Source organism: Pavona decussata, unplaced genomic scaffold, assembly GCF_977016875.1.
Source record: "Pavona decussata unplaced genomic scaffold, jaPavDecu1.1 SCAFFOLD_321, whole genome shotgun sequence".
NCBI lineage: Eukaryota > Metazoa > Cnidaria > Anthozoa > Scleractinia > Agariciidae > Pavona > Pavona decussata.
In genome coordinates this window covers 828,540-852,750 of record NW_028145711.1, presented here as the reverse complement: position 1 = coordinate 852,750, position 24,211 = coordinate 828,540, and the positions used below count along the sequence as shown (strand labels likewise).

Here is a 24,211-nt window from a genome sequence, read left to right as displayed (position 1 = left end):
ATGCGCTTGAAATCGTGCTAGATAAAGAAACAAACAATGTAAACATTTTGTCGATAGATGAAGAGTACTTTCTGTTTACCGCAAAGAATTAGCGATTTGGAAAAACAGTTCATCGAAGGAGACACCTGAAATATTTTCGAAAACTGGATGTTGAAATATTATGCTAAGTGTTTGAATTCTTCCAAATGAGCTAACTTGCTTTCCGTAAAAGCCAAGGTGATCATTGGGATCTCAGAAGAAGAACTGAACGAAGAGTAAAAAGTAGTCTTTGTACTAACTAAAACCAGAAGTGATCCAGCTCTCAATTTCGAAGGTAAGTGCCTCTGACTCGGCCGGCTTTATTCCGTTGCCCAGAAACACGCTTACGGCCAAACAGACACAACATTTCGATTTATAATATTCGGAAGTACTGTGCACAGTCCCACACAAATAATAAAATGCTGAGAAAAATTGAAGTTTTCCTTGTTGATAACAGTAATACAATTGACTATCTGTGATGTATTAGGTGGTTTATTCCAAGGAATCTCATATTCTGTTTTAAGCTGACCACAGATTCATTGGATTGTCCTGTGCAAAGTAATGTAATTTATAATTTATTTAATAAATAAACTAAATAAGTGCAAACCTTACGGAAGCTCTACCAACTCACCGATCAGAGGCTAAGCAAACAGAAGCTTAAAGGCAAATTAAAGATTTGTTCTTGGATTTTTCTTGCCCTGATTAAATGTTCTTCTCGCTTCCACCGGTTCACGCAATTAGTGCATTGTTTGCTTTTAAAGAATGAATATGGCTTTTAATGGGTTTTACTGAAGGGAATAAGAATTAGGACTTAGGGACTTATGTAAGTCTTATTTTACACTGAATTTGTCTTGACACCCATTAACTTCGAATTAAATTATCACTTTCCATCATCAGCTCACATGAGAACTGCACTCTTTCTGATTCACGTGGAAATGATAGCATCCCATTTTTCTGTTGAGAATTAAAAGCAACGTAACTGAACTGAAAACCTCCTCAAATCACAACCTCTGATGGCCTATTTAGGTGGAGAAAGGATACATTTGTTGCTTTTCCAGATTCACCACAGAGGAAGGATAGAGGAAGAATAGATCTGTGACTTCGCCACTGCAAGGGTCACCTAGCTTTAATTTGTTTCTTTTTATTGTTGTTGTTGTCTTTTGACATATGCTTTACATGTATGACACCTACCTACCCATCCCATCCTACCCATCCTATCCCATCTATTTGCCTCTTCCTCTATGAGCTATCCTTCTTACTTGTTTTAAATGTTGTTTCTAAATGAAGAATTTTCTCCTTGTGTTTAACAGTTACTACAATCAAGTGACACCCATCTCAAAAAGAAAACTGTCCTAGAATTGAAAGGTTCTGGTTATTTTGTATTCAAGTATTCAAGTCTGTTAATAATTTTAGTTGGTTCTGTTAAGTATGTTAATTAAGGCTTCTTAGACACTTTTTACGACATCTGAATTTGTTTTTTAATATTATTACTCATTCTATTTTATAACAATTTTTAAATTTTGCAAGTATAAATAAATTTGCTTTAAGCTCTATATCTAAGAACATAACATTTTTTCACATTTTAGAGTTTCAAATGGACTAGCAACGCCCCAATGGCAGGTCTCATATTTTTTCTAGTAGTGTGGGGAACTTCTAGCAAGTGTTTGGCACTGTAAAGGATACTATCAAAATGCCTCTGGCAAATAGACCTGTTTGATTTAGTTTAAGTTACCTGTAGCTGCCAATGCCACATTAGCGAGGTTAATTTTATTCTTTATGACTGACTGACTTAACACTGACACAGATTTTTCGACATCAACAATCTGCCTCAGTTATGGAACGTTTTTTTAAACATTACATTAATGACACAATGCGCAAGTCCGATAACAATATTCCACAACAACTTAAGGTATCAGCCACCCTTCAAAACAGTCCGCGCGCGGATCGCTGCCATATTTGAGGTTTCAACGTTTTCAAATAGATATGCTTGAGAGCTTTCTTTTAAAAAAAAAATCAGAAGAAAATATTATTTCTGTCGAAAGATATCGAGGGTAAAAGATTTTTTCTCGTTAATTACATTAATTGATCGTTGACAAAATTTGTCATACCCGTGTCACATATCAATTAACTTGTCTGTAAACTAGTAACGTGATACCGAGTGCGTGCTTCCAAACAACACGTGCGAATTGTCTTCGTGTTGCTTATAGCCTTAGTATTCTCCGTGGACATTTAGCTTTGCTTCGGTGAAAATGCCGCCCAATAAAAGAAAAGGTCGTGTCCGTTTTCGTCATCGAAACCGAGAGCGAAAAAGAAATCGAAGAGCGAGTTTGACAAACAATGGGCCGCAAAATTGGCAGAGAGCGTCAAAGGCTCAGTTTATCGGCAAGAGAAGTGGCTCGAGGAGTTGGATATTCAGAAAAGCGAAGATGCTACAGTTGCTGCGAGTGCAAGCCGCTCCAAAATCCAGCTAGAAGAGCCAGAAGAAGAAAGCCAATTAAGCTCAACGACCCCATCTGCTGATGGAACGTGGAAAACAATAAGCGGTCGAGCTATCGCATCGAGCGATAAGCTGCTTGAGAAACTGGACGAGTTTGCATCTTGTCGATTTTGCCAGGGAAGAGTCCAAGTCATGTATTAAAGATGCAGCGACTAAGCATGGACTTGGTTCTACCTAGAGAATCCAGTGCGAGAATAAAAGCTGTCCGTCGCACAAGACAAATTCTGTTTTTAATTCTTCCGAGAAGAGCAGAGCGTTTGAAATAGACCGGGCCTCAGTTCTGGGCCTTCGAGCAATCGGCGGCTTCGCTTTCGTTCGTGTTGATTTCGCACTGGTTTTCGGCATCTTAACCAACCTAGTCAACATTTCAAGAAATAAACACAATATATTTTTATTGCTACATGAAAACCGTATTGTTGTTTGTAAATTAAACGATTACTATGCATGTACGTTCACTTACCTCAACAAATTTTGTCTTTTGTCTACGCGCGGTGTAATTGAACTGACTGGAAGCAAAATAGTTTATATTTTCCGCTGCCTTCCGCGAAAGTTTATTCCTGTTACATGTTACCTGTCAAAGTTCTATTGTTAGAGAAAATTGATCCCTCTCAGATATCAATCAGAATAAACATTTAGGTGTTATAATCTCATTCCAGGTAGGATGCCGCCAAAAATGTATTTTCCATTGTATCTACGAACGCAAATTTTGCCGATCGGCTCGTACATTTTGAACTCCAAGTCGGCAGCCTTTTAATCAATTTCGCTAAAATTTGGCCAGAGTGATGCCATATATCTCTTCTACAAAACCGTGTCTGCGAATTTTAATACTCCTTTTAATTTTAAACCTAGAGCTTTTTTTCCACGGGGAGTGTTGACTAATTGCCTTCCCCAACTTCATTTGCTAATAAAAGAGAAACAAACGCACTTGTCAAAAATCTGAGACACGGTTTTTTAGTGGAACGTGTTGAGAAGCGAATGCGGTGTTAATTGTTTTCTTCCGTTTATTTCCGGCGGGAGTGGAACATGATTTATAGAGACGTGTACTTTTACACAAAGCGTTCCAATTTCGAAACACATTTAAGTAAATAGTTTTTGTTAGGTCAAATTCATAATCTGGAATTATTAAGCTTTTAAAAAATATATGGTTTATAGGGGTTTTTATAAAAACAACTAACGCTACAGCGATCCGCGCGCGGACGGTCCTGAAGGGTGGCTGATACCTTAAGAGGTTCAGAATGTATAAAATTTATACGACAGTGAAATATGTACAAGAAACCACTAAAACATTTGTTTCCACATTTCGTTTTCAATAATTTAACCGATAGATGAGACAAACTAATTCGGCTTTTGAGTTCCACTAATTCTTCGGAAATCTGGTTAACTTTTTTCCGAAGTCATTCGCATTACAAAACGTAACAGATCAGGACCATAGTAAAAAAGTACTAACCAGACTGGTGTAAACATACAACCACGACTGTATCCACAACGAAAGAGTTGTTGAATTATTTTAAAATAACGCTGAAAGCCGTTTATCGAAGACGTAGGCTGTTTTTTCAGAGTAGTGGCGGGTAGGGTAGTGAAATTGGCCATGAAAACAATCCTACAACCTTCTTTCATTGTGTTGACAATCCTTTCGATAAAATGTTTCCAGTTTCCTAATACTGAGCAAGCGCAATAGTAATTTATCACACAGATGGTGCGCTACCGGATGTCGCACGACATCTGGTAACGGCTGTTACCAGGGCAAACGATCCAACCGCTGACCAAAACATCGTAGGCTCTTTGAACGAGGATGAGTGATGTGGAGAACGTTAACCGGACATTAGGACTTTGTTTGTTTCGTCATCTTTCAGCTATTATCTGATTTTCGTGTTGATCGAATGTTGTTGATTAAGTTATTAATAGGGCGATGCATAGGGTTCATTGTTGACATAGAACATTCTAGAACATTCCAGAAGGACTCAAAATAACTTGTAATCAAATCTTTTCCGGGAGCGTGAGTTTTATTGACAGATGAGTCGTTGTGCAATCTAGGTTTTAGTTGATCGAAAGAGAAATACAGATCGTGTTCAAATCATACTTGCGAGTCTTCAGTGTCACTGGGAATTAGGGACAGGGCAACTAGGAAAATTCCCCGCACTGAATGGTGGCGACCCTACCAGGACAGTATTGGATCGGCCTTTACAGACTTCTTCACACGGAGTTCAACGTGGACAATAGCTGACAATAAGTACACTGTAAATTCCTTTGTTGCGCAATCAGCTGAGTAGCGAAATCACCAGAAATATGGCTTTCACAGAGGACAAATTTAACAAGCAACTAGAGGTAGCTAAACTCAAACTCGAGGAAATAAGGGAACTGTCATTGAGTGAGCATATGGAGGATATTTCACTAGCTCATGACCAAATTGGAGCATTAATCGCGAACCTTGAGAAATCGAAGGAGTGGACAGTTGAATATTTGATAGAGTTAGATAAGGACTTAGAGTACATCAAAACGTGGCAAACAGAAAACAAGGGGGCCTTCCAGCCGTTTCGAGATGCTCGTCTCAACATTAAAAAGAAATTAGACGAATATATTACGGCAGAAAACCAAGCGGAGCTCGATAAGCAATTGTACGTTTCACAAAAGATAAATGAAGAGCAAACGAGGCTCAAATTACGTCAGCAAAAGGACGCGGCAATGGAACAGCAACAATGGGAAGAAGAATGGTATCTTCGAAAACTAGACTTCGAAAAACAAATCGGGCAAGGTCATGCGGAACACGCTAAAGGGGCGGATTTTGGAAAACCTGACAAATCCTCGCCAAAGTCAGTAAAATTGCAAAAATACACCATTACACCCTTCAATGGAGACTACAAAGATTGGCTGCGGTTTTGGAACCAATTCTCGGTAGAAGTAGACGGCTCGACAATATCGGAGATTAGCAAATTTAATTACTTACTGGAGCTCGTGAAGGGGAAACCTAAGGATGATATCTTAGGAATTCCACATAGCGAACTCCAACTGTTACAGTACCACGCTGTGTTTTCAGGCATCAACGAACACACTTTGAGGTTCATGGGTTCCCAAATGCCAGCAAGGTTGCCGTTTGTGCTGCATTGTACGTCGTGACATTTCAAGATTCAACACCGGTAGACCAAAACCTACTTGTGGCCAAGTCCAGAGTAGCGCCCAAAGAGATGAGCATCCCACGACTGGAGTTGGTCGCAGCACACACATTGACTAAACTTCAGAGCAATGCGAGAAAAGCGTTGGTTTCATTCCCCATTTCATCCTACCACAACTGGGTGGACAGCATTACAGTGCTATGCTGGCTGGCAAATTGTGGAGAATGGACAACTTTTGTACGCAATCGAGTGAAGAAGTTCGGTGAACTGACGGATGCAACATGGAACTACGTCCGAACAAAGAAAAACCCAAGAGATTTTGGAACTCGAGGGTCAGCACCTGGTAAACTCAATGTACTATGGTTCAAGGGACCGACCTGGCTCTCTGACAAATCAAACAGACCGGCGCAACCAGCGATTCTGGAAACCGAGGAAGCCAAATCTGAGAAGGGCAAGAAAGAAACTATGCTGCTGGTGAAGGATTCCTCACAAGAAACAATCAAGAACTGGGCAGAGGAGATGTTGAAGAAGTTCCCCTGCTGGGAGCTACTGCGCATAACGGCCTACATGAATCGGTTCATAAACAGATGCAGAAAGACTCGATGAGAGGGGCCACTCAGAAAATCAAAGATTGGCGAAGCAGAGGAAACATGGGTACGAATCACTCAAGCAACAAGTGACATGACCTCCAATTTGAGACTCGCCAAAGATGAAGTCGGAATTCAAAGGTGCTATGAAAGGATTCAGGGCTACACTCCTATCTTCATTCCGAGAAACTCAGCCTTGGCGAGATGCATCATAGAACACTGTCATCTACAAACGTTGCATGGGGGAGTCGCGACAACAATGTACAAGGTGCGAAAAAAATACTGGATTCCCAAGTTAAGATCACTGGTCAAGAGCGTACGCCGCAAATGTAACCACTGCAAAAAAAAAACCGAGTGAAGGTTCTTGGTGCACCACCCACTGCAGCCTTACCAAAGTTCAGAACGGAATTTACAGAAGCATTTAACGTCACTGGGGTGGACTTTGCTGGGCCTCTCTTGTACAAATCCGGTAACCGCGAAACTGGTAAAGCCCACGTCACACTTTTCACGTGTGCAAGTACAAGAGCAGTGCACTTGAAACTATGCAAGGATATGACAGTCGAAGAATTCAAGCGAAGCGTAAAGGAGTTTGTTGCTTGACGAGGCGCACCAGAGCTGATAGTAAGTGACAACGCAAAGACCTTCCAAGCAGCGAAGAAGTGGTTGTCGACGCTGCGAAAAGATGAAGACCTCTTCAACTACTTAGCCACCAAAGACATACAATGGAAATTCAACATGTCACATGCTCCATGGTGGGGCGGATTCTTTGAGAGATTGATTGGCCTTATGAAGAACAGCCTCTCTAAAGCAATCGGAAGAGCACTACTGAAGTTTGAGGAGCTTGAGGAAGTCTTATTAGATGTGGAGACCTTCCTGAACAACCGGCCACTTTGTTACATGGGAGAAGACTTCGAAACACCAGTGGTTACACCAAATCTCTTGTTGCGTGGGCAACCAGCTCGCTTTCTAGAAGAAAACAGCGAAGACCTGGATGAAGCAACAGAGATGACCAGAAGATTACAATATTTGAAGACATGTCGAGACAACGTCCGGAAACGTTGGTTGAATGAGTACCTTCGAGCTCTGCAAGAGCGTCACCACACCCATCATACAGAGAAACAGAGAGCAACAATGGGCATTGGTTCACTTGTACTTATTAAGGATTCAACCAAGCACAGAGCGAATTGGAAGATCGGGTGTATTGTAGAGGCAATCGTTGGGAAGGACGGAGTCACTAAGGGATACAAGATCCTGACAGGAAATGGATACGTCGTCGAGAGACCCTTCCAGCTGATATGTAATTTGGAGATCGGCGGTGCGAATGACGAATGTAGACCGGTCAGCGGTAACACTGAGCACAGTGGTCATCCAACAGAGAGCACACTTCAACATAAAAGCAGACGGGAACGTCAAGTGAGTCAAACAGCAAGGAACCGACTGGTTGGCGTAATGGCGCACGAGGATGAAGAGGACTGAAGCACTGACAAGAGCTATATATTAAAGTTGCGGAGAACTTTAATAGGGGGAGTGTGGAGAACGTTAAACGGACATAAGGACTTTGTTTGTTATGTCATCTTTAAGCTATTATCTGATTTTCGTGTTGATTGAATGTTGTTGATTAAGTTATTAATAGGGCAATGCATAGGGTTCATTGTTTACATAGAACATTCTAGAACATTCCAGAAGGACTCAAAATAACTTGTAATCAAACATTTTCCGGTACGCGTGAGTTTTATTGACATATGAGTTGTTGTGCAATCTAGGTTTTTGTTGATCGAAAGAGAAATACAGATCGTGTTCAAATCATACTTGTGAGTCTTCAGTGTCACTGGGAATTAGGGACAGGGCAACTAGGAAAATTCCCCACAGTGAAAACCAAACTCGTCGCTAAAACTCGTTCATTGCACATGCGCGCATTCACGAGTTAAAAAGTGCCATGGGTAACAAGTTGAGTTTAAATGATCTAAACTATAAGCCTTACCAAGGTGACATGGGTGGATGAGAAAATAAAAGGAAATTACATGACTCTATTACGTAACAAATTTTTATCACATGATAACCAAATGGTTCATTTAGCTTCCTTGCTTGCACATTATTTTAACTAATAATTAATTTAATTCTATGTATTACCACTACAAGATTGTAAAAATCAACTATGTACATTAAAAAAAGCACAAATAAAGATTATTTTTATAGTGTTGAAATATCCTGTGTTGATAATCAAAAGAAAAATGCTCCATAAAATGATAAGCTATAAGTTTATCGCATCTTTATATCGTGACCAGCAAACTTTTAGCTTAAAGGAGTCCACACATCCTATGAGTGCCTACATTTTAAAATTAAAAATTCAGTTTAAATTTTCTCAGTCTTTTAAACATTTCAAGTGAGACATGCACTCTGTATGCCTAATTTCCAATTTCTTGCTAAAATTCAAATGAAAATCTTAAACTTTCACGAATGCCAGTTGATTTTTTTAGAAGAGTCTTTATTTTCAATGAAGAAATTACAGTTTCGCAAGAACATAAAGGCTGAGAGATACATTGCCATCAAAAACAATTTAGAAACCAACTTCAACAAAAATGACAGTGTTAGATAAAAGAAGGCACACATGACTTGAAGACATTTATTCTGACATTCAAATTCTCTCTCAAATCTCTCATTCACGCTGTTACATGTTTTGGTTTGATAGTTCCCTAATTTCATCAAACAGAAATACAAAATACAAATTACGAGCTAGCAAACAAGCCAAGAAATAGTGTAAATTGACAAACAAGTCGGTTGGCAATCAGTTAAAAGGCGATAACCTACACATACACATGATGTTGGGTGTCTTCCTTTACTATTTCCAACATCAAGGGTACAATACATGTAAGCTTACAAGCTTCACACTGGAAACCTGACACTCTGACAAAATGGCAAAAGCCAGGGTCAAGTAATCACATGATCTTCCCAAAGCGAGTAGGGACACGCACGAGTGAACGAACTAACGCTAACAGATATACCAATACTTTGTATTTTTCCAATGAGTGCACATTTCTTTTCACACATTTAAATCGTATCGTGTACATCGTTATCCTTGTTATCCATACAATACTTTTGAAAAAGTATTTATAATTTTTGAAGTTAGAAAAGAGATTGCATCTTACCAGTGAAACAACATCAAAAATATCGTCGTCAAAGTTTCATCAACGTTGCATAGCCTTTGTTTATCTTAGGATCTTGTGTTTTAAAAACATCTGTTGTTAATGGTACGGTACGGGTTTCCGATCCAACGCACAAATAATTCATGTCCAACTCTTTCTTTTATTTTTCACGATGAAAACTTACACGATCTACTTTTGTTTCCACGATCTCGGTTTTAAGTCCAGTTACAACGTTCTTCTGGTCTCACATAACAAGTTAATAAGTAAACGAGAATCATGCATTATTTTGTAACGCTAACTGAAAACCCCTTAAACAACGTCCTTAGAAACAAAGCAAACCCGTCTTGACAGTTCAATAAGCTTTGACTGACAGATAATAGTTATTAGCAAAAGATTTTAACATCCAGACAACAATAGGAGCTAAATTGAAAGCATCACTTATGGAAGTTTGCAAGCCAATCACAAGTGAGCTTTGTTGTCTACATGTAAGTTGTGACAAGAAGCTATTTGATCAAAAACGTCAGTCTCATACGAGGGAGCGTACAAGCAAGAGGCAGATGAGAATGGTAAAACCTGTGAGTCAATAAACAGTGAAGTTTGTGAAGTCTCTAAAGTCTTCACGTTCACAAGACAGTGACACGTACACTGTACGACAGGACCTGCAAGCTAATCTGTCATTCTAAGGAACTTGGAACCCCCACAGTGTTCAATGTGCCGCCTGCTAGTCCTTTGTAATGACTTTGCAGAATCCACAAAATAAATCCAACGGTTTTCATTTAGCATTAGTGGCCAGCATTGTTTACAAAGGAAAATGAAGCAAGCCAAGATTACATGTCAATTATGACTAGTTGACATCCAGACATGATGCCATGGCAACAGCACACTCATGTAGATAACAATCACTGACAGTAAGTCAACATCCAAGAGGGAATACTCAGGTGTCTTAGTGACAGGCAGGTGAAAAGGATACCAAGTTGCTACACCCAAAAAGGCTAAAAATGGATCACAAAAAAACTCCAACTGGCCAGAAAGTCAACCAGAAAAGATGATGAAACTCTAAACTAGTCCCAATTTATCATACCCAAAACAATTCTGCGTAGAAACTTTCTAACACGCAAAAGTCTTTGCCTCCCTGACAGGAATTTATCTGAGGAATCCCCCTGAAGAAAGCACCCTTGACTTTCAAACTATCTACCTTGCTAATGTTGCCAACCAACAATACTGAGATTAATCGTTCAATAACAAGGATGGCTGACAAAATAAACATGGCATCCATTGTCTCTGTGCTCAAGGGTACCATACCAAGGGTACCATACCTTATAACATGGAGGGAAAATTACTGAATGCTGATTGGTTGAGACACAAGGCAATTTTTTCTTAATTTTCTTCTCACAGAAGGGGTGCACAGAGGGCAAAATTACTTACTCCTGATTGGTTGAGTGATGAAAATACTCGCTCCTGATTGGCTGAGCAAGCCATTTCTGAATTTAGTTGGTTCCCCACCGGTTCCTTCATTTTTGTGCCCAACGACATCGAGTTGTTTCAAGTCTTTTGAGTTTGCCTTTTTAAGGCAGGTTGCTTGTGCCAAAAAACAAGGGAAATCAAGTGCTATAGCTAGAAAGAAATTCCTAAAGGTGAGTTTCCATGTCTCAAAAGAAACAGCAAGAGATTATTTGAGTCAAAAGTTTAAAAGTTAAAAACTTGGATCGGAATTGTTTGGTTGAAAAAAATTAAATCAGTCGGGCCGACCAAGTGCTTTTACCTCGCTACAGCTCAAATTCAATAGAAGAAATTACTTCTTTGGGCCCACCGTTTGCTTTAAGTATTTTTAACAATCTGTGCTTATGCGCTCCTCAAGCAGTGGAAAGCAAGTTGACGCCTAACATTTGGTTTAACTGTTGTTTGGTTTTCCTCATGAATTAAACTTCTATTTTCTTCCAATTACATTTAAACAACAATCACCTTGTCTCATCAGTTTTGTCTCTTTTGGACCTAAGAAACAATTTAGAAATGGTTTGTAATTGTTTTGCTTACAGGTGAGAGTTTTCACTCCCGCGGTGACTGTTTTATAAACTGCCTCAATAGTTTTCAGAAAATTATGCCCTCTACCTCATAAACACATAATCACAATGAGTCCTCATAGAATTGTAGATTAATTTTCTTTGTATTTTCAAAGTTTTTGCAAATTTCCCTTGTCAAGAAATTCGGAAAACTTTGAAAATATGTGTAAAAATTTATCCTTAATTCTACTCATCCTCATTCAATGTCATATACAAACTGAATTATTATTCCTGTAATTTATAATAAAGGAACTAGCCTGTGAGCAAGCTGTCTACTTGGTCAGCCGTGTAAAGGGATATAGAATGAGTGGATGACCGACCAGCGAGTGGCAAGCGAAGTGATCCACAATAAGATTGGTACAGAGTAGCATAACCCTGCCTCAATTCATAGCCCCTTGCGTTATTACTTCTTGCAGCTGACCTAATAAAAAAGGCTTGCTTGCAGTCTATGAAGGAACAAAATGTCTGATTACAACAACTCTCACAGTTGTGATTGTAAACTTGAAAGGAGAGAAAGCATGCAATAAAAATACAGTACAGTCAACTCTCTTGTAAGCGACCACCCTTGGGGCACGACAAAGAGGTCGCTTATGGGAGGTGGTTGCTTACGGGAAAGATCAACGAAATACGCCTAATACTGGATTAATTAGTTAATTACATAAAAATATTACCTTAGCAGCTAAAATTAGGCAAATAAAACTAATTTATTTGATCTTGTCACATGCAACAAGGTTCGGGAAAAGTACAGTAGAGTGTTAACAGTACTTGTCAATGTGTCTCATGTTAATTAAAATCACCTGAAACTTTGTGTAACATTTTGGAACAGAACACTGTAACAATTCTTGTTTACCTACAGATCTAATTATAGCAATCTTCTCTGTCTGTAAACTGTTATTATCTGTCAGCAGTCTGGGGTAGTGTCCTTAAAAATTGAACTTTTGTCACTTTTGAGTAATGATTTATTAACAATCATGCGTGATTATGTTGGGTGGTCGCTTACCGTAAACAGAAAACAAAAGAATACGTCAAATTTCTGGCTTAAAAAGTGGTCATGGTCCCTTAAGAAATTTGAGTGGTGGTCGCTTACGAGACAGTTCTTGAAACAGTATTCAACTGAGGAACAAAACGGTTGCTTACGAAGTGGTCGCTTATGGGAGGTGGTCGCTTACAAGAAGTGGTCGCTATGAGAGAGTTGACTGTATTTGCATGCAACATCATGTCAAATAATTTTTGTTACACTTTCCGAAGGAGGACAATAAATCTGTAATTGTGCTGGGGGATCTGCAGCCACCTTTTTATATCTGTGCCACAAATTTGTAAAAACAAAATGTCCAAGGACAAATGCAAGGAAAAACTGCCATCAAAAGCAGATTAAACTGTCTGTAAGCTTTTGAAACCTGATTGACCACAATTGAACAATCTTAATATAACCCAATGCCAGATACCAGTATTAAAAAAATTGCCTCTATGTGTGTAGTAATTTCAATAAGTGCAAATTATGGAATAAATGTGGTGGTATTTTTTCAGTACACACCGTGGAACAGCTTTAGTCACAATGCTCCCTTGCTGAAACTGAAGCAGGGGGGAACACCTGTCAGTGATGGCAGCTTATTCACTGAAGGCATGTTCATCCATGAATGGCAAGCAATGGAGCATTTTGATTGGTCATTAGCTCATCAATCAAAGGTAATGACAGATTTTCAAACACATTTATCTACCTACATCATAAACATCCAGCTCAGGCCTACACTGAAAGTGGCCAAGACCAAAGAAAATAACTGTTCACCTAATCTAATGGCATATTCAAAACACAGGCTCTGGTAATGATCGGTAATGGCAGATACAGTCTTCCTAGTTTGCTTTGACAAAACCACAATCCACGAATCTATTCTTTGCTGTGAACTCTCATATTTCTTATTTATATTTTATTAACTGTCAAGTATTCCTTAGAACTTCTTCTATCAATTTAGTGAGCAAATAAATCAATGCAAGAAGCAATAACATTTGACATCTGGCAACAGAGATAGTAGCCTTCAGTGCTATATGTTTGGTCAGCAGACTATACAAACCAAAACTGACTGAGTGAATTGAACCTCACTACTATACCTCATGGATTACATCATCCATGAGGTGAAACTGGTTCATTATTGCAATTAACTTAAATGTTCTATATCAGTGCAGCATTCACTGGCTACAGGTGACCCAAGCATAACATTTGCTGCATTAGCATATCAATTACTTGGAAATTTTGGGAAGAATTTCTAAAACTGGCAATTGTGACCGATAACTAAAACAGTCAAATTGTTTATAATAATAAATTAAATGAATTAAATTACACACAAGTGTGGTTTTGTTGCCTATCCTTACACTGAGTCAAAAAAATGTGTTTTATGCAGGTTTTGAACCTTTCTCAGTCTACAAGCAGCTGTATGTATCTTATATCTCCATATCTTCATGGGTTTACCTAAAACCCGGAATCCGGAATAAAAAAAATTAAAATTCGTCAACGTGAAAATTTCAACGAAGGTTTAAGTCACTTGGGAAACAGTTTTTATAGCTTTTGAAAAATTATAATATCCGTCAGGAGGCCAGTGAAATTTTTAAACGTTTGCCTTAGATTTTAATTGCTGAGGCAGTTGAGTCACTGGTTTGGAATAAAGGTTTCCAATCTTCAAACGCACTCTTAAATACCCCACACCTCTTCCTACTCATCAAGTTTCCTCCTGACATACCACGTAGAAAGACAATGAAAGGTAACTAGAGAAAAGAGTCAGTGTTGCGTTTATCACTCATCAACTCTTCGCAAGACTCGCTGTCTGCATAATAATATAAAAAGTCTTGAAACAAGTGGGTACATTCAGTAATTTATGCATGTATTCATTTATCCACCTTTTTAAAGAAGACTGTCGAGCTGCCGGTACAAAGGAAATGCTTTATGTCAAAGGCCTTTTTTGAAATACAGTAAGAACTTCAGGAGCCTGTGAACGATTTCCCATAATTTAGTAATCACAATAGCAGGATGTAGATAACAAATTCTTTTATATCCTCTAATTCCCGATACCTTGGAAGCGGTAGATCTACTGATTTTGATTTAGAGGTAATAAGTCTAAATATTTTAAGCCCCATTCCCACCCTTATGCCCAAAAAAATTGTTGAGCCGTAATATACATTAGTCACAATGTTATGACACATGTAAAGATATACATGTATTTCCATCGTTAATGCGTTAATTTGCCTACTGTACCTGTCAAAATACCACCAATTGTACACATCTCTCTCCCCTAGCTCTTCCAAAAGAATGAAAATCCCCTACTCACAAGCCAATCAGCATATGGCAAGTTACACAGAAAAAGAAAAATAGAAAGAAAAGATAGTCTTTCCTGATTTATGGATTCCGTTAATTTGATTTTATTAACATAGATAGGTGTCGTTCTGGTGTGTTTCAAAATTTTACACTTTAAAGGGACTGCCTCAGAATACTACTGACACCATAGGCTTAACTTCAAAAATAGAAATCTTAGGCAAACTATTGAAAATTTCACTGGGCTCCTGACTGATATTATAATTTTTCAAGAGCTATAAAAACTGTTTCCCATGTCGACGAATTTCATTTTTGTTTTTTTTTTATTCCAGATTCCGGATTCCGCAGTCCGGATTTTAGGTAAACCCTATCGTCGAGGAGATAATTATCGAGTTTCAACAAGTGACTCATTTGGAAATTGGCTCCACCTACTTGATCACCCTTGAGAACTACACATAGCAGTTCTGCAAAATAAAGGAAGCACTTTAAAATTACTGCCACAGAACCTATGGCTAACACAGGAGACCACATTGCAAAGTCAACACTGGGTACCAGACTGAAATTGAGCCCCAGTGAGAGAAGGGCAAGGTGCTTTTGATCAAACCATGATTTCTGACAACAACTACCTTGAGTGGACAGAATAGTGACACTACTGTCAGTGAGAAAATAGTGGGTAAACAGTGATAATATCCACTATTTATAGGTCTATCTCTTCACATAAAGAAAAGTTATTACCCACTCTTATTTCTGCAGTATTTGCCTTATGCCATTACAAAAGAAAGCTTTTACTTGCATTATGCATTGATGGTAATGTACATAAGAAAAACGTTATTTTGTTTCAAAATTACAGAGTAAAAAGCATCATTGAATCAGTCAAGGCATGTGCAATCTGTATAATTCTGACATGATTTTAACCTGCAGAAATTTATGTGTTTTTTTTTTTTTTTTATCTATTCATCATTCACTGTTTCAGTCATATATATAATGTTATCATAGATAAGTTTCAGGAACTTGTTCATGGTAAAAACAACAGTAATCCAAAAACCAACTAATTAAATAGAAAAAAATTGTGGCCCAATGTACACCATAGTTAATAACAGGCAATGGTTACAAAGCCATAGAAATTTCTTCGTTATATGTTTTTGTTGGAAATATTTTTGGCCTTGACAGTGCACAGATGACAATAGATTTTGAAATGTGTTGGAGCAACTGACCAATTGAAACGTTCTTGTTAAGATATTCAACTGTAGTGTGAACATTCAAACAAAGCATTGTGCACTGTCGTGGCCCTTCCAACATAAATTGCAGCAACATTGCTTTCATCGCAAAGTTTCATAACCAGTCCCTCAATTAACTATGTGTACACTGCATAGACCCAATGAAGAATTTTTGTTGATAAAAATAATTTAAGTGAAATGGCAGCTGTTTTCATTTATTTGCTCGAGCACATTTTCACGTTGTTCTCATATGAAAAAAGGGAAAAAAAGTTTTCCTTATCAGAAGCCCACTATAAATGTTACCAAATTTTTGAAGCACAATACAAGAATATTAAACATTTCAACACAAGGACGAAATATTTGAGTTTGGAAGACATGTTTTGAATACTGCAGCATCCATCGTCAGTTCAAGGTTGTTTACAAATTTTTAACTGTGTATATAAGGCAGATATAAACAAGGAAGGGCCAATTATAAAATGGAAACTAAACAGACCTTCCACATTTTTTTACTCAGAACTTTTGGCTGTTGCTTCTGATGGAACACGAAGCAAATTATGACTCTAACATAGCCGAGTCTGGATGTCTGTAAATTCAACATACCAACTTAACTTGTTTAAGTTCCAATTGCATTTGAAGAATTTATGCTGACACTCACTTTTAATTTTTGAACAAATTGCCCACTGGAATCATTTGGATTTCCCAATTTTCGCTGACCATATGTGGGTTAAGCTTTCGGGACGCAAAAGTTTTTGTGTTTATTTCGTTATATGCTTGAGTCAGTAAATGGTTGAAAGAGGCCCTATATTCCATACTTTAGCCATAAGAACTTAAAAATTGCAGGTAGGAAATATTTATTTCAAGAGGTCCAATTTTATGCAAAAATACAAGCTTATCTCCTTGGATAATGTTGGATTCGCCTCGAGAAAGTTAAAGTGGAAAACTCGACTGCATTCTGCAGAAAGCTTGCCCTACTTGCTCCAATATCTACATATGTGTTGGTTAAAATCGCCCTTTCCTTTTCTCTTTACATTAAATATGTTACCCAATGACCTCTACTATGACTAAAAGTAAACTGAACAGTTTGTCTTACCTGCAAACAAACAAATCTTGCCGCTTACTCGATCAACAAACCAAGCTCAATCAAGCTCAACACTTTCGAGGTGTACAAAGGCCGGGTTACTCAGCGTAATTAAATGGTGGACTGGACTTGAAAGTGCCTAACCCTTCAATTTGTCTTCTTTTGGTAAACTCATTTTCGACAAAAATTTTGAGAAATATTGAATCCTTTTTTTTACGAGCGCTAGAAGTGAAGGCAATTTTGTCGATATTTCCACCTATCATTTGCATTAGTTCCCCACTCGACCAAATGTGTCCAAATATGGAGCGTGACGTAAGAAAAGGACATCGTGCAGATTCGCGGTAATGCTTCAATTGTAAATAGAGAAAATGGTTAAAAATTTGTGGTTTTTGGATGCAGCAACTCTCAAAATGTAGAGAAAGGAATCAGCATGCATAACATTCCTTCTGAATCCTTCAATTCTGAATCCTTCTGGTGTCCTTTTCTTACGTCACAGCTAAGAAAGTGTCAAATATCGGACGCTTCTCATTGGCTCGTTCCTAATGAGCCCACGAGACAAAAATTTGTCCAGCGGGGCTTAAAGGGCGCAAAATTTTAAAATTTTCAGTAACTTTTAGCGCTCGTAAAAAAAAAGGATTCAATATTTCTAAAAAAAAATTTTCGAAAATGAGTTCTTCACAGATATGGAAATCTACGAAAAGAAAACAAATTGAAGGGTTATTGGCACTTGAAGTGTTTGAATCTCTGTCTCATTTGTTATTGCTTTCGATAACGAAAATGTTATCTTAAAAAGATATTGTTATGTTGGTAATATTTTTAATTGATTTATATTTGGTATTGATTAAGGAAGGAACTTATCCCAGAACGCTATCACACTCCGCCTTTGTTTACACTTGAGGGTCACCACACTCGAATGATTGCTGAGCATCATATAAGCCGAGGGGGGGATCCCTTATATGGGCTGTATAGGTATGAATACAATAAAATCTGCAATTCCACAGCGACAAACCAATGAGTGGTGCCGGATCACTTGTAGACCTGGATCAGCAAATTATCTCAAATACAAAATATTAACGGCAGACTGATCCCAACGGCGGAGGTGACGAGCTTGAGAGAACAAACAACAAAAGCTAGAATAACTGAAATATATTTGTTTTTTAAAAAAACCAGCCACTATCCACAACAATCTCTCTATGGAAGAACGCAAAGCTCTCACAAAACTCAGGAAACGTTCAGATATAGTCATCAAACCAGCTGATAAGGGCTCTGGAACTGTTATAATGGACTACTCCTGGTATGTTGATGAATGCCGCAGACAGCTCAATGACACTAAATATTATCAAAAACAATCTTCAGACGAGACCTTACAAGCAAAATACACGAACGCGTCAAAGAATACACTACCCGTTTACACAAAAATGATCTCATTGACTATGAGACATTTAAATACCTCTCATCCAACTCTGATCCCAAGACTGGTCGTTTCTACATTCTTCCTAAAATCCACAAACAAGGCAACCCTGGCCGACCCATCATATCCAGCAATGGCCACCCTACTGAACGCATTTCCGAGTTCGTCGATTACCACCTAAAGCCCCTTGTTCAGAATCTTCCTTCATTCATAAAAGATACTACACAGTTTCTTCTTCAACTCGAGAAACTGGGACCTCTACCGGAAAACGCCCTCCTTGTCACCCTGGATGTTTCCTCATTGTATACTAACATTCCTCATAACGAAGGCATCGAAGCCTGGCGCCATTTTCTAAACACTCGTCAAAACAAATCCCTTCCTGCTGAAAGTATATGTGATCTCATAAGAATGATTCTTACAATGAACAACTTTTCCTTCAACAACAAACACTATTTACAAGTACACGGGACAGCTATGGGAACCCGCATGGCACCTTCATACGCTAATCTATTCATGGGTAAATTTGAACAACACGCCATTAAAAACGCTCCTCTCAAGCCGTTCGTTTGGTGGAGGTTCATCGATGATGTCTTTATGATATGGACAGAAGGAGAGGAACACCTTAAAGATTTTATCAGATACTTAAACTCTATTCACGCGAGTATCAAATTTACCCATGAATACTCAAATTCCTCTCATCAGACACTCCCTTTCCTAGATGTCCAAGTCCACCTCAGCAACAACCACATCCAAAGGGATCTCCACACAAAACCCATGGACAAGCATCAATACCTCCTCAAAACTTCATGCCACCCGAACCACACTAAACAAACTATTCCATTCAGCCTTTTCCTGCGAATCCGTCGCATATGCTCTACTGACGCTTTCTTTGATAAACGAAGCGAAGAACTCATCAAGCACCTGGTCCAACGTGGTTATAGCCGCTATTCCCTACAAAAAAATGCAAATCGCGTACGAGCCATCCCACGTCACGCAACACTACAGCCACAAGAACAGAAAACCACAAAAACAGACAGAACACCCTTCGTCATATCCTTCAATCCTGCTCTTCCCAAAATCTCATCTATCGTGAAAAAACATATCAACATCCTCCAGTCCTCCGCCAACTGCAAACAAGTTTTCCCTCATCCACCAGTTATCGCCTACAAACGTAACGCAAGTCTACTTAATCTCCTGGTCCATTCCAAGCTACCTCAAAACAAGCCCTCCAATCAACAACCCGCTGGAATTCATAAATGCAACCACCCACGATGCCTAACTTGCTCATTTCTCCAAGAAGGTCAAACGAACTACACTTTTTTCAACACTAACGAATCACGCAAAATTACTGACTACATATCTTGCAATTCCAAAAACCTAATCTATTTAATTCAATGTAAGAAGTGCCACTCCCAATACATTGGGGAGACAAAGCGCAAACTTAATGAACGTTTCGGGGAGCATCGCAGATCTATCCTGAATCACCATCAACTACTCAACCCTACTCCTGTCTCGCTACATTTCAACCAACCTGGCCACTCAATCAACGACGTCCAACTAATCCCGCTTGAACTTATACGCAGCAAACGTGACTCAGAAAGGCTCGTGAAGCTCATTTAATCAACAAAGCTAAAACATTGCACCCTCTTGGTATTAATAGACGTGACGAAACACGCCAATGACATGTCTCACACTTGTAACTTAGTCCTAAACAAACAATCATTGTCACGCATTTTATATTTTAAATCTTCTTTGTAACGATCCTTTTATGTTTCTCACTTTTCTTTTTCGTTCAGCCCCCGAGGAAGGTTTGTATTGCAAACCGAAATATCGGGCAAAAAAATTGTTTTTTTTTTTTTAAAACAAATATATTTCAGTTATTCTAGCTTTTGTTGTTTGTTCTCTCAAGCTCGTCACCTCCGCCGTTGGGATCAGTCTGCCGTTAATATTTTGTATAGGTATGTGCTAGTCATAAATAGGGTATCGATTTTAGCCATTTTGCCGCCATTTTGGTAGAAAAAAAGAGGGTATCGATTTTTGTACTCTAGTCTTGAATTCCTTTTTTCATACTTCTTCATCATGATGTTTACGGCTGACTGTGTACGTGCCGCAACGGTTTGTCACGCGCTCCGGTCAGGTGCTGGACTCCAGAGGTTTTTTTTTTTGACACTATCAGGTCATAAATAGGGTAGCAAATGTTTGGTCAGGTCATAATGCATCAGTCAATTCCAACAGTGCCCATCCCCCCTCCGGGTCGACCCCAGGGAATAAGGATTTTTTGAAAATAAACTGGCAAATGCCCCACCACCGGGACAAAATAGTTGTTCAAACGCCACAGGGTAGGGGCTCAAACATGTCAAAACTGTTTTATTTCTTTCGTTTCTAGTCTTACTTTCAGTAAAATCTAAGCTAATTAAGGCCAAATAAAGTCCTAGCTGGGTCTGGTTTCGCGTAGTTAGTGCAAAATTAAGTCATTCTACAGCACTAGCATCCTATTTTATGCCCTATCTGGATGTATTCAATAAGAAACCTCCTGTATTTGCCGATGAATTTGTCATTAAGGAAGCGACAATGCTGTAGGGTGAAAAAAGTGAGATGGTCAAATGCCCTGGGGTAGTTGCGTAGAAGGCTTATGCCCGACCCCCGGGATGGACAGTGTGGGAAAATGCCCCACTGTTGCCCGGGGGGATGGGCACGGCTGGAATTGACTGATGCATAAATAGGGTAGGGAAAAATCGCCGATTTTGGTCATCAATTGGGTAATCGTTTTGGGAAGCGGTTCGCACACCCCTGTCTAATTTTTTGGGAGTATCCCCTCCACCCCCCCCCCCCCCCCGGGCATGTTAGCCAGACAGGTGCCCTATTTTTAAGTCTTTATTAACGAAGACTATACAACACATCACACTTTTATGTTCAAACTTTACACGGCCTGGTATCCAATTGTATAATGGAACTCACCAGGAAGGTGGAGTAATAAACTCACTTTTTCGAGGAGGCTATGTCTTAAGGTCCAAATCTAATACCCTTTTATTTATCATTTTTGGCAGGAAAGATTCCCCTTTGATAAACCTTCAAGGGGAAATGCTACGTCTTTCATTAACCTCGTTTCCAGAGCTTTAACAAGGAAAAGCCATGGGAACGAGGTTGCGTCTTTCATGTACCTTACACTCTTTTTTGATGGGTCTGTTTAAGATATTTCGAAAGGCCTACTCCTAAAAACTAAATTGCCAGAAAGAAACGCTCTGCAAGCAGGGCAGTAAATGACAGGCTTTTTTTCTAACCTTTACTTTTTCCTTACCTGGGCTCGTGAAATTCCGACCCTTTTATTTTCTTCCAGCCGGGAACCTCCTGAAAAAGGCACGTCTTTCGGGGGGGGGGGGGGGGGGTAGGGGGGGAAGCCTTTCCGTATCGTCTAGGATAGGATAGGATAGGATAACTTTATTTATACACGGTTTTTCCATCAGCTACTTAGAATTATCATTATCAACTAACTATCTATCTTTTTTTGTTTTCGTTTTTGTTTTTTTATTTTATTTCAAGTCAAGGGAATTTACGAAAAATGCTGCTTTTCTTGGAGGCCGTCTTTAGATATCTTACTTATAACTGTGACGTCTCAATTTAGTCTTAAAATCATTCAAGAAAGTTGCTTGCCGTAATTCTATTGGCCACAAACTGTTCCACAACTGAGCTCCACTGTATGAGAAAATTTTCTTCAAATAATCAGTGCGCGGTTGTGGAAGAGTTAGCGTGTTTTCAGTATTCCTTAAATGATAAGAAATCAAATTATCGCGAAAAACAAAGCTTGATCTTAAATATTCTGGTGTCGTCCAATTTAAAGTTTTATACATCATTATTGATTTCTTATCCTATCTTTGATGACAGAGTTTTCGCCACTCTTAGTGCCCGGAACAAATCATCCAAGTTACTATCATATACAGCGGACATCAAAATGCGGGCTGCGCGATTTTGAAGCTTTTGAAGCTCATGAAAAAGGCCTTTGTTTCAATTTCCCCACACCTCATTACAATAATCAAAGTGAGGTTGAACAAGGCTATGATAAACATTAATTAAAATATTAAATGGCATTAGATGTCTTATGCGCTTAATTGACCAATGCCGGAAGCAATCTTTTTAGAGATATTTTCAATATGACATTCCCAATTTAAAATTTGGTCGATGTAGACCCCAAGCCGAGATTTGGGTGATGCTACCTGTTCCACAGCCATGTCATTTAGAGTTAGAGGAGGTCCCTCTGAAATATTCGATAACTTCTGCCTAGATGCAATTAGTATAAACTCCGTTTTTGTAAGATTTAAATATAGGGAGTATCCCATTCCCACCCCTCCTCTTATACACCTTGAAAGCACCAACTTAGTTATTTGGAAAAAAACTGTAACGAAACTTGCTCTCAGTGAAGAATGTTCACAGTACGTGTTATCTGATGTCGAATTTAATTATGGAGACTATATATAACTGAAGCCAAAGAGCCAATGATTACAGAGAACACCGTTTATCTCTTGATGCTTAGGCCCTGAACTTGATCTGTCCAGTTTTGTAAAAAAAAAAAAAGAAAAGAAAAGAAAAGAAAAACACCAAGTGTTTTTTTCAGTGTTGTACATTTACGACAGTGTTATGACCGTTTTAAAAGCTTTGGCCGCTGTTACATAAACATACGCTTACGGTTCGTTTCGGTGGATATCTGTTTGGATGGTCTTTTTAGCCTCAGAAAGTCGATGTTAGTGTTAGACATACTCTACCATTTTCTTCGGCAACACGTCAGTTCAAAATTTTGTAACAGAGAAACAAATTCATTTCCCTTTCGTTTTCGAAGAAAAGTTCGTTTAAAACGCTTTCTTTTTGGCAGCTGACATGTAAACACACGCTTAAGCGACGGATCAGCGGCATCCAACGGTTCATTTCGGTAGATATCTGTTTCGATGGCTTCAAACGGGCAAATATGTGGTAACAAATCAGAAAAAAAAAACGTCAGCTAGAACGACCAACAACAGTTGGTAAATCCCGAAAATTCCATTTCCCAACGCTTTCTATGGCTAAGATTTTCATCCGATACAAGCTATCATCCGAACATGCAGGCCAATCACTTGTATTTTGCTAGGATATCTCTTTAAAATGGTAGAAAACGATCTGGGTAAACAGGCGTCAACATTTGAGGTGTTTTGCTTCAATGTTCTCGTTGAGTTATCGTGACGGATTCACAATTCCGTATGGGTTGGAACCAACGGTCCAAGGGCCTTGTTTCCTTGGACAAACTGTCCCGCCCCATTTCCTTGATCTGCCAGATTCACCAAAACACTGAAGCATGCTTCAGTTATACACGTTGATAATAAAATGTTGACACAAGTAACAGCAACGGCAGATAATCATAGCTCATAGGCTTACTAACAATTCAGTACTGAGACTTGTAATCCTTACAATATCACTAAACAACAAGTGTGATCAACCATAATGTTTAATTATTTCAAGAACTAAAGCATTCTCGGAGACCCAGGCGTAGTTAGTCGGTAAACTCTTTCCCACGAAAATCCCTTCCACCCGACTAACTGCCCCTGGGTCTCCGAGGATGGAACTAAAGTAACACAACAATAATCTAAACCCATAACTAATGTGAACAATAGACCGTATTCGTATTCTCGGTATTGAACTGGAACTAGCTTGCACACGAGGCTTATGCGGGGAAATCTTTTCACTTGCAAATAGTTTCTAATAGATTCCCCCGCATGAGCCTCCATTGCAAGCTCGATCCAGTTCAATACCGAGAACACGAATAT

General features: G+C 38.8%; 3 protein-coding genes across 4 annotated transcripts in view; all 3 read right to left on the bottom strand.

The window, feature by feature from the left end:
- Positions 1-24,211, bottom strand: part of LOC146453927 (uncharacterized) — a 251,249-nt gene that overhangs the window by 119,132 nt on the left and 107,906 nt on the right. The window lies entirely within an intron of this gene.
- LOC146453933 (uncharacterized) overlaps positions 1-24,211 on the bottom strand; it is a 236,753-nt gene that overhangs the window by 175,444 nt on the left and 37,098 nt on the right. The gene's annotated exons all lie outside the window — the stretch shown is intronic.
- The window catches only part of LOC146453935 (uncharacterized), a 48,304-nt gene that overhangs the window by 4,288 nt on the left and 19,805 nt on the right, over positions 1-24,211 (bottom strand). Inside the window, exon 1 of one of the 2 annotated variants that reach the window (XM_085096019.1) lies at positions 17,024-17,079. The exons of the other annotated variant lie outside the window; for it this stretch is intronic. The gene's annotated coding sequence lies outside the window, so the exon portion shown is untranslated. Of the gene's footprint in view, positions 1-17,023; positions 17,080-24,211 lie in introns of those variants that run through there. 2 annotated transcript variants of the gene reach the window in all.